Source organism: Pogona vitticeps, chromosome 4, assembly GCF_051106095.1.
Source record: "Pogona vitticeps strain Pit_001003342236 chromosome 4, PviZW2.1, whole genome shotgun sequence".
Taxonomy (NCBI): domain Eukaryota; kingdom Metazoa; phylum Chordata; class Lepidosauria; order Squamata; family Agamidae; genus Pogona; species Pogona vitticeps.
The window spans coordinates 214,970,711-214,986,634 of NC_135786.1; the positions used below are offsets into that span (position 1 = coordinate 214,970,711).

The 15,924-nt window shown below is 36.5% G+C and overlaps 1 protein-coding gene across 5 annotated transcripts in view; it reads left to right on the plus strand.

Annotated features, from left to right (window-relative positions):
• Positions 1 to 15,924, plus strand: part of VPS13B (vacuolar protein sorting 13 homolog B) — a 495,255-nt gene that overhangs the window by 271,807 nt on the left and 207,524 nt on the right. The gene's annotated exons all lie outside the window — the stretch shown is intronic.

Sequence of the window (15,924 nt, forward strand, 5' to 3'; positions counted from 1 at the left end):
ATGGTAAGCAACTGTTAAATTGACTGTTGTACCACTAGGAACATATAAACAAAATCTGACAATATTCCTCTCTCTGCCGCCAGTCAGAAATTCAGTTAGGAAAGGAACCTTTCTTTTGCAAATACCATCTCTCTCAGTAGCTGCATTGTGTGAAAGTGATTTTCATAATGTTAAATGTTAGCAGACATTCAAAATGCTGGACTGCTGATGTCATGTGGATCAAAGCTGTGAAAGAAAGCAAACTTCTGAGGAAAAGTTTCACAGTAAACACATTTTTTGTATGAATGTCGTGCTCTGGATTGTGTCACAGACTTTGTACAAACCACACTAATCACATGTAGGGAGAAAAACTGGAGAACATATGTAATCAACATGATAAAAATAATATATGATCCTTAGTAGAGCTGGCACTGCTAAGAAACATAAAAGTAGAGTTGCAAATAACACCAAGTGAGAAAAGTCACAGAAATACAGATGAACAAGTGTCTTATGCTTCCTGTTGGTCTGTTTCTCAGATGTGGCTTTTTTTGGTTTTGTTTCTTGAAAAGCACACTTCAATAGAAGTTAGTTACAAACATCAGAATCCTTTCCCAGCAGTAAAACATTTTGCAGCTTTAAAAATGACAGGTTTTACATTCAGTCAGACATAGGAATTGCTAGAATGGTAAAGGCTTTTTTAACTTTACAATGTCTTCCTGACAAGGGAAGAAAGATGTTTCATACTGCACTTAAAGGGGGATTTACCTTGTCCCATATCTACAAATGCAGGCAGCTGTGATGCATGAACTGGTGCTGCAGATCTGAGTCACCAGCTATCCCATAAGAATCTTCTCATGGAAAGAAAGATTAAATAAATAGTACAGTGTCGTTTTCAGCTAACACATCAAATAATAAGAGTAAACCATAGAGCACCATCTAACATTTAACGTTCTACTTTAGATTAAAGAAAGTTGGTCTGCATCCATTGTTTGAGAACGTGAACTATGTTTTAGTGTGATTGAGACAGAAAGCTTGGAGAGAGTGGCATGTTACCAAAAATCGAATGGGCTGTGTGCTTCACAGTTTACAAATGCTTCTGGATACAGAGCTTCTGGCTGAGAGCTGTGAGATTGTGCCAGCATGTATAATTGAAATGGGTGAATAAATCCTAAAATGTAGTTATGTTTTCCACCTTGGATTACAGAAGATTGGTTTTCATTCATTATCTGAGAATGTGAACCTTTTTATCAGTATAACTAGAATTACATGATTTGTAGTTTATTTCTCTGTCTGTTTTTCCTTTGCCAAGGGCAGATTTGTTTACCATAGTTTTCCACACAGGAATAATCTTAAAGTATAGGAAGCTGTGGTCTAAATTGAATTGTTCATCCCAACTAGAGTAGACCAGTTGAATAAATGGAAATAACATAAACATGACTCTTCAAATATGCATTTATTTCTTTATTGTTTCAGTAAGTTCAGTCCAGTTGTTACTAATGGCTGTAATTAGGTCAGGATGTATCTGAACATTTGGAAATCATTATAAATATATTTCTCACTCTGAGTGGACAAATGAGCACCCTTCTGTGCCCACACTAAATTTAACACATCACAGCAGGCATCTATTTTCCTATGTTGAAATTATCTCCATTTATGAAAGGTATATCATCTGACACAGTGCTACAGTAAGTAGGCAAGGAATCTCAAAACATTTCTATAAATTTTAATGACTTCATGTACTAATCAATGGTCAGAATCCTATCAAAGGTAAATCTAAAACTCAGGGATTATAAAAGATCAATGGGAGAAAATATTATCTGACCAGGATAAAATAAGGAGAATATGGAAACAATGTGGAAATATAGGGAACGTGGTGGTATTGCGGGTTAAACTGCAGAAGCCTCTGTGCTGCAAGGTCAGAAGACCTGCAGTCATAAGATCGAATCCACGTGACGGAGTGAACTCCCATCGCTTGTCCCAGCTCCTGCCAACCTTGCAGTTCAAAAGTATTTAAATGTGAGTAGATAAATAGGTACCACCTCGGTGGGAAGGTAACAGCGTTCCATGTCTAGTCGTGCTGGCCACATGACCACGGAAACTGTCTATGGACAAACACTGGCTCTACGGCTTGGAAATGGGGATGAGCACCGCCACCTAGAGTCAGACATGACTCGATTAAATGTCAAGAGGAACCTTTACCTTTACCTTTTTACCTTTACCTATGGAAACAATACACTGAAGAACTATACAAAAAATAGTGAGGAAGAATCTTGTTATGAAGAACCTGCAGTTTTAGAAAGTGAAGTGAAAGCTGCTCTAAAAGCACTTGGTTGGAAGAAAGAAAGATATCAATAAAACTATTCTAAGTTACAGAGACTGAATCTGTCAAAATCATAATAATGTACCAGCAAATACAGAAAACAAAACAATAGACCACACAATGGACAAATTCAATATAGAATGAAATTCCCAAGAAAAAGGACACAAGGAGTGCAGTATCTATAGAACCATTGCATTGAACAGCAAAGTGATGTTCTGGTATTGCAGTGAAGATGTTTACTATGTGTGAAGCAAGAAACACCTGATATTCTGGCTGCATTTGAAAAAGAAAGATTCACTAGAGATCATACTGCAAATACACTCTGGCCACCGGAGTAGAGATGGGATGTTGGCATTCATATCTTGAGGGAGAGAAATATGAATATCACCACCACAGGTTTCCAGCCCGGTTTGGCCCTCCCCCAATAACTGGGCCATTCACTTACTGCTTGCAGCACGGTGCACATGGCTGGCCTCATTCATGCCACACCAATCACAGAAGTACTCAAAAGCTGAGTGGAGAGACTTGTCATTCCGCCTCCTGGCTGGAGTGGTCAGAAGCGGAGCGAGGCGGGGAAACCCCAGCCTGGCAACTTCCATAATTGCTGAGACATGAACAAGAATGGCCAGATGCGCCGCACAGCAAGCATTAAGTAGAAGGCAACTTTGGTGGCGATATTCCTATTCATCACCCCAGGAGATGAATACGAATATCCAATCTCTATTTCAGAGCATACCAAAGAATTTTAGAAGATCATATTTTGAAGATACAAATCATGAATACATATGGACAAGGTAACTTTAATCCTGACACTGAATAAATTGAAATAGTTAAAGAGAATATTGCTAGGAAAAGTTGAAGGCAGTTGGAAAAGAGGAAGACCAAATATGTGATGGATTTATTCAGTAAATGAACTCATAACCTTGAGCTTGCAGAGCTGAAAAGGATTATTAAATGATATGCACTTTGGGACATTTCTCATTTATAGAATTGCCTTAAGTTAGAGGCAACTCCATGGCAAATACCAGCAGTGGAATCCAGTTACAGTGGTGCCCCGCATAGCGAGGTTAATCTGTTCCGGGAAACATCGCTATACGGTACAAAAAAGCCCATTGGAATGCATTAAACTTTGTTTAATGCGTTCCAAATGGGCCCAAAACTCACCATTATGCGATGTTCCTCCATAGCGCAGGCATTTCCGCACGCTCGGTAAGCGAGGGCAGGGTGCAAAAACGCTGCGTGCGGCCATTTTGGGTCTTCCGGTGACCATTTTGGAACCGCCGATCAGCTGATTTTTAAAAAACTCTATGCGAAGATCGGTAAGCGAAACGCTTACCGATCGTCGCAAAACGAGTTTTTGCCTATCTAGGCATCGGTATGCAATCACATTAGCGATCCCAAAAAATGGATCGCTATGCGAATTCGTCGTTAAACGGTGCGCTCGTTATGCGAGGCACCACTGTATTTCCATATGCCAGCATAAGTCAAACAGCATACCTCATAGGGGCAAATTGTTGCTATTTAAGAAGTTGATTCTTACATTTCATGTCATGTGACAAGTGATGCAACTCATTCACAACAGAGAATATGAATGGTTGTTGTTGTTTTTTCAGGATCTTTGGCCATGTTCTGAAGGTTGTTCTTCCTGACGTTTCGCCAGTCTCTGTGGCCGGCATCTTCAAAGGACTGGAGTAGGAACTCTGTCCATGCTCTGAGTTCCTACTCCAGTCCTCTGGAGATGCTGGCCACAGAGACTGGTGAAACGTCAGGAAGAACAGCCTTCAGAACACAGCCAAAGAGCCAAAAAACCCCACAACAACCACTCATATGATCCCAGCCATGAAAACCTTCGAGAATACAGAGAATTTGCTGCAGCTGTTTACATAGTTTGACTTACACCAGCATACATAAGTAAAATATTCTGGTTGTGATCCATGAACTTACACTCATCAGCAGTCTTACTTTGATGCAGCAATTATATCTTTAACAATGAATTTTTCACCAGTACATATTTTTGTAGGAGAAAGGATGGTAGAAGGTCCAGCAATATTAGCTTCACTTCCTAGTCTCCTTTGCATGAAATCTGAGATACATGAAAAGGCTTCTTAATTGGAGGAGTAGCAGAGCCTTTCTGTACATGTTTATATATTTCATGGAACATTCTTCATAATCCAAAAATAATTGTGAGGAGTTTACAAAAAGGTAGAAAAAGCAATGCAAAAGAAAACAGATAAAACAGCAGCACTTATAACAGTGAAGGTCTTCAGAGATCTAAAGAGTTTGGGTAGATTTTTTAAAAGGCTTTTGGTTTTGAGGACGCAACACATACCTTCCTCTGTGTCCCCTGAATTGCCCTGCGGTTCTCAGGTGCCTTCAAAAGATGCTTCGCCCATCACCAATATCTGTGTTACCAGTCACATCCCACTTCATTTGGCCTCTACACATGCAGGGGAAGGAGCACCTCATCCTTTTCCTCAGACAGCAAAATGCCTGAATTCAAGTTTGGTAGAACAGCCAACCATCCACATTATCTCAGAGTACTCTGTATCTGTATAGGGGGACGACTCACGGGGAATTGGAAAGGAGCTATTTTTATTAGTGGTATGACTGCTTTTTGGCCATGTCAAAAAAAAAAAAGAGGAAAAAAGACACCATACTAGGATGAAATTTTGCATATGGACTTTTGCTTTTAAGTGTAAGTATTATAACCTAATAGAATTGTGTCTCACCATAATCATCTCCCCAGATATTCATAGTAGATGCCCCCCTGGTGTCTCTTTTTATGTTTATTTATATTTAAATGAAACTTAGTCTGATAACTCTTCAAAGGAATCAGGATGTAAAATACTCTTCAAAGTAAGACTTGTAGTTGCCCATCTACAAGCATTTAAATCACATTTTTGAAGGAGAATTATAATGTGTACACCTACTATGATTTCAGAAAGTCTGTCTCTGTGTGAATGACTTCAGTAAAATCTGCTTGTGGTTAAATGTGCCTCTTTGGGTGATAACATTGAAAAATACCCAGGTACCCATAATAAATTTTGCAATGGGGGCTGGCAATGGTAAAACCACTCCTCAAATATATATATATTGAAAACTCAGTTAGGGACAACATAGGTTGCATGCAACTTGATGGCACATAGCAACAGTTCATTTTATCTTTAGTGAAATGACTTTACATTTGTTCGCTGAGTACAGCTTTGTATCTGCATTCAATAAAATTCAATTTAGGCAAATAGTTGATTTTCCACAAAACATTTCATTGTCTATCCCCTGGGCTCTTCCTACTGATTTCAAAATATGTTTTTGAACAGTTGTTTCAAGGATACTTTGTTGCCTTTTGTGTTTAAAAAATGACATGTAAAATCTTTGGTTGTGGTAAAGGATGTTACTGTAAAATCCAGAAAAGCTTTAGAAAACTTACTGTTACTCTTTTTTATTAATGTTTTGTGAGTAAATATAATGGTATTTTGTTTCAAGAAATGTTTTCGTTGTTTGGAAAGTATTTTCCAGTAATATCAAAAACAGATTATTTTCTTTCTTTTAATTATGATGGAATTTTAAGTTGAATATAATGTGAAGTCTGTGCTTCTGTTAGTAAGAGAACCGTATCCTGTTGTAATGAGACATTTGTTAACTTCTGTATACAGCTTGTGGTTCATTCCATAAATATTTGTGGGTTCTCTGATGTCCTTCACAAGGTTTTATCTATGACAAATTTTTACCACAGCTCTTGAAGTGCTTTGTGAGAATGAGTGTAGCTTTCTTTCTTTCTTTCTTTCTTTCTTTCTTTCTTTCTTTCTTTCTTTCTTTCTTTCTTTCTTTCTTTCTTCCTCCCTCCCTCCCTCCCTCCCTCCCTCCCTCCCTCTTCCTTCCTTCTTTCCTTCCTTTCTTATATTGTTCCATAAAATCCATGCACATTTCAAGGCATGGCACTTCAAATTTTTACCTTATTTTAAAATACATTTCTTAACGTTGCAGAATCTTGATCTGCGGAGGCAGATGTATCAGTAGCCTCTTATTAATTTAAGTTAGGGGAGGCTTCAGTTTATTCAATATGCAGTTTAATCCTGTACTATGGATACTACCTTTTGTATTATTCCTCCCCCCCAATTTTTGCAGCATTTATTTGTACAGAATTTATACAGTAGTGAACTATATTTATAGTGCATAGTTTCAGTTTTGCAATTTTAAAAAATCCAATATTTTTTTACTGTTGGAAAGTATTTTCCAATAGTATAAAGGCTTATTATATGAATCTATTTTGTGATTTTTCAAACAAAACCTGATCAGAGGAGCAGATATAAGGGCTCTCATGACACTACATGTGATTTGGGGGCTGGGGATATTTGACTACCCAAAGTTACATTGGAATTTGGCTTGTTGTTATCAAATGTACTCCAAAGCTCTTCATGATATTAATCATATATATTAAAATCATCTCACAGTAGTGGTTTAGTTGGGGCAGTCACTTAACTCCTGGATGCTTATAAATAAACTTTAAATTTTAATGGATGTGCATATATTTCAATCCCTTCTTCTGTGCATAATACAAAGCATGGTTTTACTTGTAGTATATTAATTGTATTTCATCACTGTATATTTACTGTTTCAAACAAGATTAACAACCCAGGCTAACTTTATAATACTCAATTTGTCTTTTAAAACTGAATTCTTAACCTTTAGTGACTGATTTTTTAGGCAATAGTGACATGATGTTTGTATCACAGGCAAAAATTCTGCATGCATGTAAAGGAAATTAAAGCTTCTATATGCAGTCTCAAAAAAGTAGCTATATGTGAACATATTGATAAAATTAAAGGGAAGAGAGGAGGGGAAGAATAAAAAACAAAATATTACAGCATTTTAAAGATTAACAGATTTTAGTGGGAGCTTCCACATATCAAAATCTGTTTAATCAGATTGTTTTCTTCTTCTTCTCTCCCTCCCTGCTTTATTGCCTTTAATTTTGCTAACTTCCCTAGGCAGAGGCTTTCAGTGTACTCCAAACATGGTTTGGAAGATTGGTGGTCAAACAGGATTCAGCCTTTGGCTCATACTCCCCCCCCCCCCCCGTGTGTGAGGGAAATTAAAAGCTTCTCCTTATAGCAAGTCAGTTACTGTATTTGTCCCAGGCTAACAAACTGGGGCTTTGAACAAACCATAATAGGTCTACGGTATGAAGTTCTCCTTGTACATGGGAAGGAAAGAGTAATTATAGGTTTCATGCTGCTGATTCTCTTGAGAAGAAAATATGTCTGAACTGGGCCACTGTCATCCCACCTATATGTTTCAGGAGTTCTTGAATAGACTTGAGTCACAGTACTATTTGATGCTCACATGTACTGTAGTCATATGCACAAGTATATTTATGTGCATATGAATATGTGTATTTGTATATATGATTTGTTTTACAAATATAAAGAATTACACAAATATAGAGAAGTATTTTAGAAATTTGTTTTCTGTACATTTTCAAGTTTTGCTTTAATATTTACATAAATGTTTAGGTCTGTTTTACCATGAAATAAAGGTTTGAAAGTGCCAACAGATTCCTTTTGCTATAGCATTCACAATGTCTTTGTTATACTTGGATAGTTTAAAATCAGGACTTTATAGAACCACTAAAAGATTATGAAAAGGCATATAGATTGTTCATTATTTGACCCTAAGCAGAAAACATATGATTTTCCCTATTGAAATTCATGATTTTTTTTCCATTCCTGATATGCAAAATTAGTTGGAGGAAGTAAGTGTGCAAAGGGGGGAAATGATCTTTTTCTGTTTGTCCCATGTTTAGAAAGGAGAAACCAATTTCTCTGGACTAATTTAGAAGTGATACTAGACCTTCCTACAGGCCCTTTATCACAAAACCCATTTGGAAAAGGGATCAGGTTGAGATCAGACATACATATCTACACTTTTGGAGAAATAACATCCAGTGTGCTGAAGGACAAAAGAGAGAGAATTGAGCTTTTCTGCCCCAGTGCCTTCCTTTCTAGGAACTTGACATGGCCTAGTGATTAATGTAGGAAGCAAAATTCTACCCAGTAAATCCAAGGCACTTCAAAACTGAAGCAAGTGAGGGAACACGACTTTACCTTCCACTCTTTGACCTCAATCACATCACTGAGACTTTTGCTAAGTTAGAAAAAGCAAGAGATACGCCATTTGCTTTCCTTTACTTCCTAAATGTTGAATCCAAGCAGTTAGGAGTTGTGCTTATGTACTGCTTTCTGCTGCCAAAGGCAACAGGAGGCTCACATTGACTTCCCTAGCCCCTCCTCATCTATATATGTATTTATCCTGCTTTTTATGCAAATAGCTGCCATAGAACAGCTGCATCAGAACTGCAGTTTACAAGTTGAGGGTGATGGTAAAAATAATTGTATAGTACTGTAAGTCCATCACTTGGTTGAAAATTGGCTGCAACCAAAGTTTATTAACCTCTGAATGTCACTTTGATTTTGCATGGCTTATATCTAACCAATATAATATATAGTACAATATATAGTACAGTCTCACAACTATACAGCCGGAAATTGAAATCTTATAATCAACATTGTTGTTTTTTACACATTAGAGACACAAGTCATGGCAGGTATCATCTTAAAAGAAGATGCTATGTGAGGTAGAGAGAGCAGCAGGCCTTGGCCTACCATAGTGAGGCAACTGCCTCAACAAGAAGTGCTGGAGAACAGCAGATGCAACTCCTCAGCTGGGGACCTTAGCCATTGTCCTGCCTATCTGTCCCCACCTGGCCTGCTGTCTGTACATGTGGTAGATGTCCCTTTTACAAAACCCACAGTTAAAGACATTTCCCACTGCCAGTGCAGATAGTTTCTGCACAGGCAGCAACATGTCTTGGGCCTGCCACAAGAAAAACAGATGTCTCTTGTAAGATGGCACCTGACAGTCTTACTCCTTATAAGTACATATATGAAGAGTTCTTAATGTTCTAAAATTTTATTATCCATTTTAATTGGGGACTTAATTATCAGAAGATTCTTAGCCAATATAACCAGTTCGTTAATTACATGTTCTGTCTCTGTATTACAGACCGTGCAATCTTTTTTCAAAACCTACATTGAATGTTGACAATGTTTACATGGATACCTATAGCTGATTTTATTAAATAATCCTAAGTGGTGTCACTTTTACTTCTTTTCCAGTTATGTTCAGTCAGTAGACTACTGCAGAAAATAGTACAGAATATAAAAGCAATAATAAGGTGCACCAGAAAGGCCATCCAAGTACCAGCATCCATTCAGAGTTCCTTCAGCAACTTACCCACAAATAGATGAAATATATTATCTGGTGTCACAGTGCAAAAGCAAATAAATTATGTAATCATATTTCTAAATGCATTATAGTTTTCGAAAGTCACCACTTTTAGTACTCACAACATATGATGCCATTAAAACATTTGGAAGGCAGTAAAACCACTATGATAGAAATAGGAGGAAAACCAATGGTATCTGAAAGTTCAAAATAAAATTATGTTACCTGTACAAGTTCCGTAGGTCTCCATAGATAACTTACTATATATCAGCATTTACCCTAAGTACAATAAGGCTACAATAACAGGTGCAAAAATATGTAAAAATATGATCAAATTCAATATGTTGCATGGCATAGAGAATTTTAAACAAACATTTCAGTATTACAACAAAAGACATGTAATTACCCACAGGTTTATTTCACATTTGTTTAGTGAAAGTTACAACTAATATTGATTTCTCAATAAGCAGCAGAACTTAAGCAGTTAGTGGTAAAGGAATAATTTCTTGGACAGAATATATAGATAGTTTCTGGCAGTGTTTTAATTACTTAAACTAATTCGGCTACATGAAGAAAATACAGTATTTTAAAAAATTTTGGCAGAAGATGATTAATAGAAAAAATAATTTAACATATACAATTTTGCTACATGATTTATTGATGCTTTGAACATTCAGAAACAGTAGGTAAATGCTGACAGTGATGACTGCTTACTGATTTATTGCATTTGACTTTTACTACTTTAGTTGCTTGTCATAATTAGCATTCTAGTTTTTACTTCATTCTCCCTGCCTTCTTTTGTGATTCAGCCTCACTATTCCATACATATAATGGAATCCACTAGGGTACAGATTTTCAAGAAAGCCTATGAAAAAACTTCCCTCAACATTCTGCAGGTATTTTGGGAAGGGTTAAAATTTGCTTGAATTTTGTATTGGGGAAAAAGTCAGGATCTACACTAGCATAGTTACAATACAGAGAAAAAAAGTAAGACAAGCAAAGCACACCAAAATATAAGAAAATCAAATAAATACACAGATTAACTTACTAAAAAGTATAATTTCTAAATCAAGCAAATCAGAGTATCTTATTTTATTACTATTTTATTGTCAGTGCAATCTTTCTTGGTTAATATTGCACTGACAAACATCAGCTGAATAAAAGAGTCCTGATCTATAGTACAAAGGGTAAATGTTAGGGCTTTTTCAAAGTATAATAGAGGATTAAATATCAGCTTTGGGAAAGGGTGGTTGATTGATACAGGTTGAAACTGAAGAATAGAATGCAACACGCTGCTGATATAGTTTGAAACAGTGAATTGAAAAAGATACATTGTGATAACCTTGGAATGGATATTGCAATAATACATACAGTACTTTTTTCTTTGCATGGGTCACACACAAAAAAGATATAAATCAAATTATACCTAATTGAGTACTTAATTCAGTACTGAAATATGATGTATGCCATTTTTAAGGCAGCTTTGACATGCATAGGTTTCAGCAACTGCAGCAATATGAAAACATAAACTAGTAAGAAATTTATATTTCTTTTATTCCATGGAAAGCATTTGTCAACAATGATAGGTGCAGCTGTACCCTTTATGAATAGAATAATTGAATAATAAGCTATGTAAAGATAATTTTGCCCATTATATTTGAATTATCCAATGATAAACTAGCATGATACAGATGAAGTATGTATCCAATATATTAAAAATAGAGAGAGAGCACAGTGGAGTCATATATATCATCTATGCTCTTCTCCATTGTGCTCATTAGGAAATTTGACTAATATCCACATATGGGTTTGATAAACTGACACAACAGTGAAAAAAAGTAACTCCTGTCCCATGTCACCTTATCAAACACACTAGGGGAACTCCATCATTTATTCTATATAAAAGTAGCACCACGCGGTAAACACGAAGCTTGTGTTCAGTGAAACTCAACCTCAGTACTTCCAGGTGGATATATACAGCACCTGATAAGGCTGAGGTATTATACCACTAAACAAAGAAAACTTAAATCAGCTCTCTTTGAGTACCTGGCATGGCTAGATTATGATTGCAGCAGAATTCGACAGAGGCTGTTTGCCTTAGTTTAGCGGTAAACCAGATATTTATGTAATGATTCAGAAAGCCCAAGCTTAGTGTCCTGTTACAGACAAGCAATGTTGCATTCTGAGCTGAAATTGTTTCACTCATAAAACAAATCAGTAAAGAATGTGTTACGTTCTTACATCTGGTTTCAACACCAGTTACTTCATATTACTGCTAATCTTACCCCTTATTCTTTGTTCTCTTTGTTCTGTGTCTGTTTACTGCTCTTTTGACTGGTGGAACTGTTCTGCCATTAAAGCATATATTATTAGTTTTAATTCCTCTTCTATTTCATTTATGCAGCGATCAGATCAGCATTATAGAATGCATCCTGCACACTAGTGAATGTTTAAAAGTAAATCAGCATTATTCTAAGCAGCAACAAGTATTTATACATATTACCATTGCTTCCTATCACCATTATTTCTGTTCAAGTATTGAAACAAGAGATAGCATTTTTAACAGATAGATTATATATATATTTATAGAATGAAAAGTTGAAACATTCAGAAGTTTATTTTTACATTCTCACTCCAACCCCAAGTTAGCCTGTAAATATATTGTTTAGTAGCCATACTTTACCTTTCCCCCCACTACTGGGCTCCAGATATACGTCTAGAATACAACTGCAGTGGAAAACATTCTTCTGCTTATTTGTGGTAAATTACTCTCCACAGAGCTTTTTGGAACAAGGCACTACTTTTAAATGTCTAGTCACCTCACGGGATATGTAGTGTATTTCCTGCCACTAGGATAAGAGGAAGGAAGCACAAGGCCAAAGTGTTTGATGTGTGGTCTATTCTAATTCCTTTCATGTGTTTAGTGGCTTTCATATGATCCATGTATTGCAATCAGTTCTGACCATGCTGCGGTCCATTTCATATGGCTGACCTTCTTAAATTTAAAACAAATTCACATTATAGTGGTATACACCTGCCACGGGTTTAATGAAAGGGTTAGCATTTTGCCTTTAAGCTTATTGTTTTGCTAAGTTTTATGGTAGATTTTCCTTATAAGATTTCATTTTACTAACTACAAGGAAGCATCTGATATTCTGAAGCTAGACTTACGTAATAGTTTTTTCATGATTTAAGGGATCTCAGAATCATTTCTCAAATATTTGTGTTTGTTTAAGATTACTTGAGACAGCCTTTGAATTATAGGCTTCTTAAACTGCTAATCATAGTACATGCAGCATTTTCGAACCAAAAATGCATGTAATAGTTGTTGCAAGCTCTCAGCTGTTGTGTGTATAATGGCCTACTATGCATATGAGTTCCTCCACATAGTATGAGCTAGCCTGCATGATAAACAAGTATACAAAAATGGCTTACTACACGGAACAGCTGTCATGGGATTCAGTGTTGTGTGATCTCATGCATCTTCTACTTTAGCAAATGGCTTGAAGAACACACTAGGTCTGTTTCACCTGTTGAGTTCTTTGCCCCTGAGCTGCAGGAAAAGGTGGAAGTAAAACTTCCATTGGCAAGGCCAGTTTCTCTCCTCACTTGGTGTACCACAGTGTCTTTATACTTTGATCATATATAGAGGAGGAACATTACAGGAGAGGAACAGTGGGAGATTAAAAGACCTGACATTAATTGAGTTTGGACACAAGGGGGAAGAACAGGAAGGTCTGTGTAAGGGAAAGGTCTGTGTAAGGGAGACCAGAGTAGACCTTTGGTCTAGATGGGTGGGATAGAAATCCAATAAATAAAACAAGTAAATAAATAAAGTCTGCAATTTAGTGAAGAGAAAACTGAAAAGCAAAGATTTTTATGAAGGATGCTGTGGGCTCTGAAGAAACTTTTTTCATATAAATTCTATTTAACAAGTAAGTAGAAGGCAGACTGTGACAGTCATGGATGATGTGCATTCGTTTGTTCTTATGTTCAAAACATTAGTTCTCAGCCATTGATCCTTCATATTTTTCAGAATTTAGCTTCCCAAATCCCTGCTCATTGGCCATGTTGAAGGCCCAGAGAACAAAAGGTTGGGAACAGCTGATGTAAAGTGTGTATGCAATACTCAATTGGCAGTGCCTTTAGAGCAGTTCAGAAATACAAAAATAAATAGTATTTTTCAAAAAATAAAATTTTGCAAGGAAAAAAAAATCAGCCAAATAGTGTCAGAATATTAAAATGTTAGAATGTTAAAAGCTAGCAATTTTTTAAAAAAATAGAAGCGTTCACCAAGGAGTGAATGCCTATTGGGAGATGAAGGTCTTAGCCTGGCATTTAAAAGCTACATAGTAAATACTACTGAGTAGGACGCCAAGAGTTTCCTTGAGGGGCATCATGAATAGCAGACCATTTCGTCTGATCTGAATTTTTCTGAACATGATCATTTTCAAGCAGAAGAACATGGGAAATACAGTACCTTCATGTAGATAAAAGTATATCCTACTTATTCAACATCCAGTTTATCAATCTCCTTCCCCACAACTACATTTCCTAGTTCAAATCAGGCTGGCAATGTCACATAAATGATTATTAAGAAACTATTGACAGAACTTCAGCAACAAGTCTAGTTTATTCTGAAGTTTACTATTGATTCTTTTTTATTATTAAAATCTGCTTTCTCATATCACAGTCCCAGGATGTCCCCAGAAGAAGGGAATGGCAAATCCTTTTTTGGGGATTCTCTTAGAAAACCCTCAGAAAGGTCACCATAAGTCAGAATCAACTTGATGGTGCACAAGTATTATTATTATATTTCTAATTACTGGTCGAAATCCTCTTGTACACCTGCACAGATATCATGACTTTTGGATGTCAATTGACTCAAGTTAAAAAGTCACCTTAGATATTATCAGTTGCATGCTGAATCATACAACTCAGAATGCAACTGATAATATTGATAGTGATTTCTTAACTTGGGACAATTTGCTTGCAAAAGTCATGCCATTTATGTAGCTGCACAGGACTATACATTATTAAAAGTATAGACTGGTGCATTGGAGCAAGGAAGATACACAATTTTCACAACTGTCACAACATTAATAGCTTTATGGAAAGGCAGTTTTGGGAGGGGTTTGCTTAATTTTATGGGGTTTGGTAAAAGAAAACAAAGATACAGCAACAAATGCTAGAACATTTCTAAAGAGGATAGGAAAGATTCTCATATAACAAATACTCATTTTAAGATATGACATGTGGAAAATGTGTTTGAACATTGCAGCAATTTTGTAAATTGTGCACTAGGCATGTTTTTCTTAAAGGACAGAGTATAGAACGGTATATGATTTTTTCCACAAGGTGTTATCATAGAGACACCTGCTCAGAAACCCACTCTTTAAATTCTTCAGCACAGTAGAAATATTTCTATTCTCAAGCATTTTAAAATAAGAAATGTAGCATATATATGCCAGCAGCTTTTCTCATGCAAATGTCTTATATCTGGTCAGTGAGCCAATGTTTAAACATCATTGCTAGCGGGCAAGATGAGGATCATTTAAGCATGCAAATTATGAACTCATGCTCTTTAGATTTTGGTTATAGGCAAGTTATAGTACCTTTGTATTTTACCTTCCCAGCAACCCTGCAAATACAGTAGACCCTTGACTTACAGGCGGCTTGACTTACAGACTTTTTGAGTTACAGACTTCTCTGGCCGCAAAATTTAGGTTTGACTTGCAGCCTGAGAATTGACTTACAGACCAGAAAAAAACCAAAATGGAACAAAAATGGCCTGTTACGGGATTATTCGGTTTTCAATGCACTGTAGGTCAATGGAGACTTGACCTACAGACTTTTTGACTTGAGAACCGCCTTCCAATACGGATCAAGTTCTCAAGTCCAGACCCCACTGTAGTATGTCAAGCTGTATCTCTCAGGGAGCTGAGAGCTATAAGATTCAGAGCAATACCTTTGGAACTAAATGTTCTAGCACTATGTGGGTTTAGAAAATGGAGAAATGTGTTAAAATATGACTTCCTGTCATGTTGTTGTTGTTTAGTCGTTGAGTCGTGTCCAACTCTTCATGATCTCATGGACCAGAGCACACCAGGCCCTCCTGTCTTCCACTGCCTCCCGGAGTTTGGTCAACTTCATGTTGGTAGCTTTGATGACACTGTCCAACCATCTCAACCTTTGTTGTCCCATTGTCCTCTTGCCCTCACACTTTCCCAACATCAGGGTCATCATATTCCTGTCAGAAATATGATTAAACCATAACAGTATTGTTTATGCCTTTTTACAAAATTTACATTTTTTTATTTCTGATTTCAATGGCCTTTTAT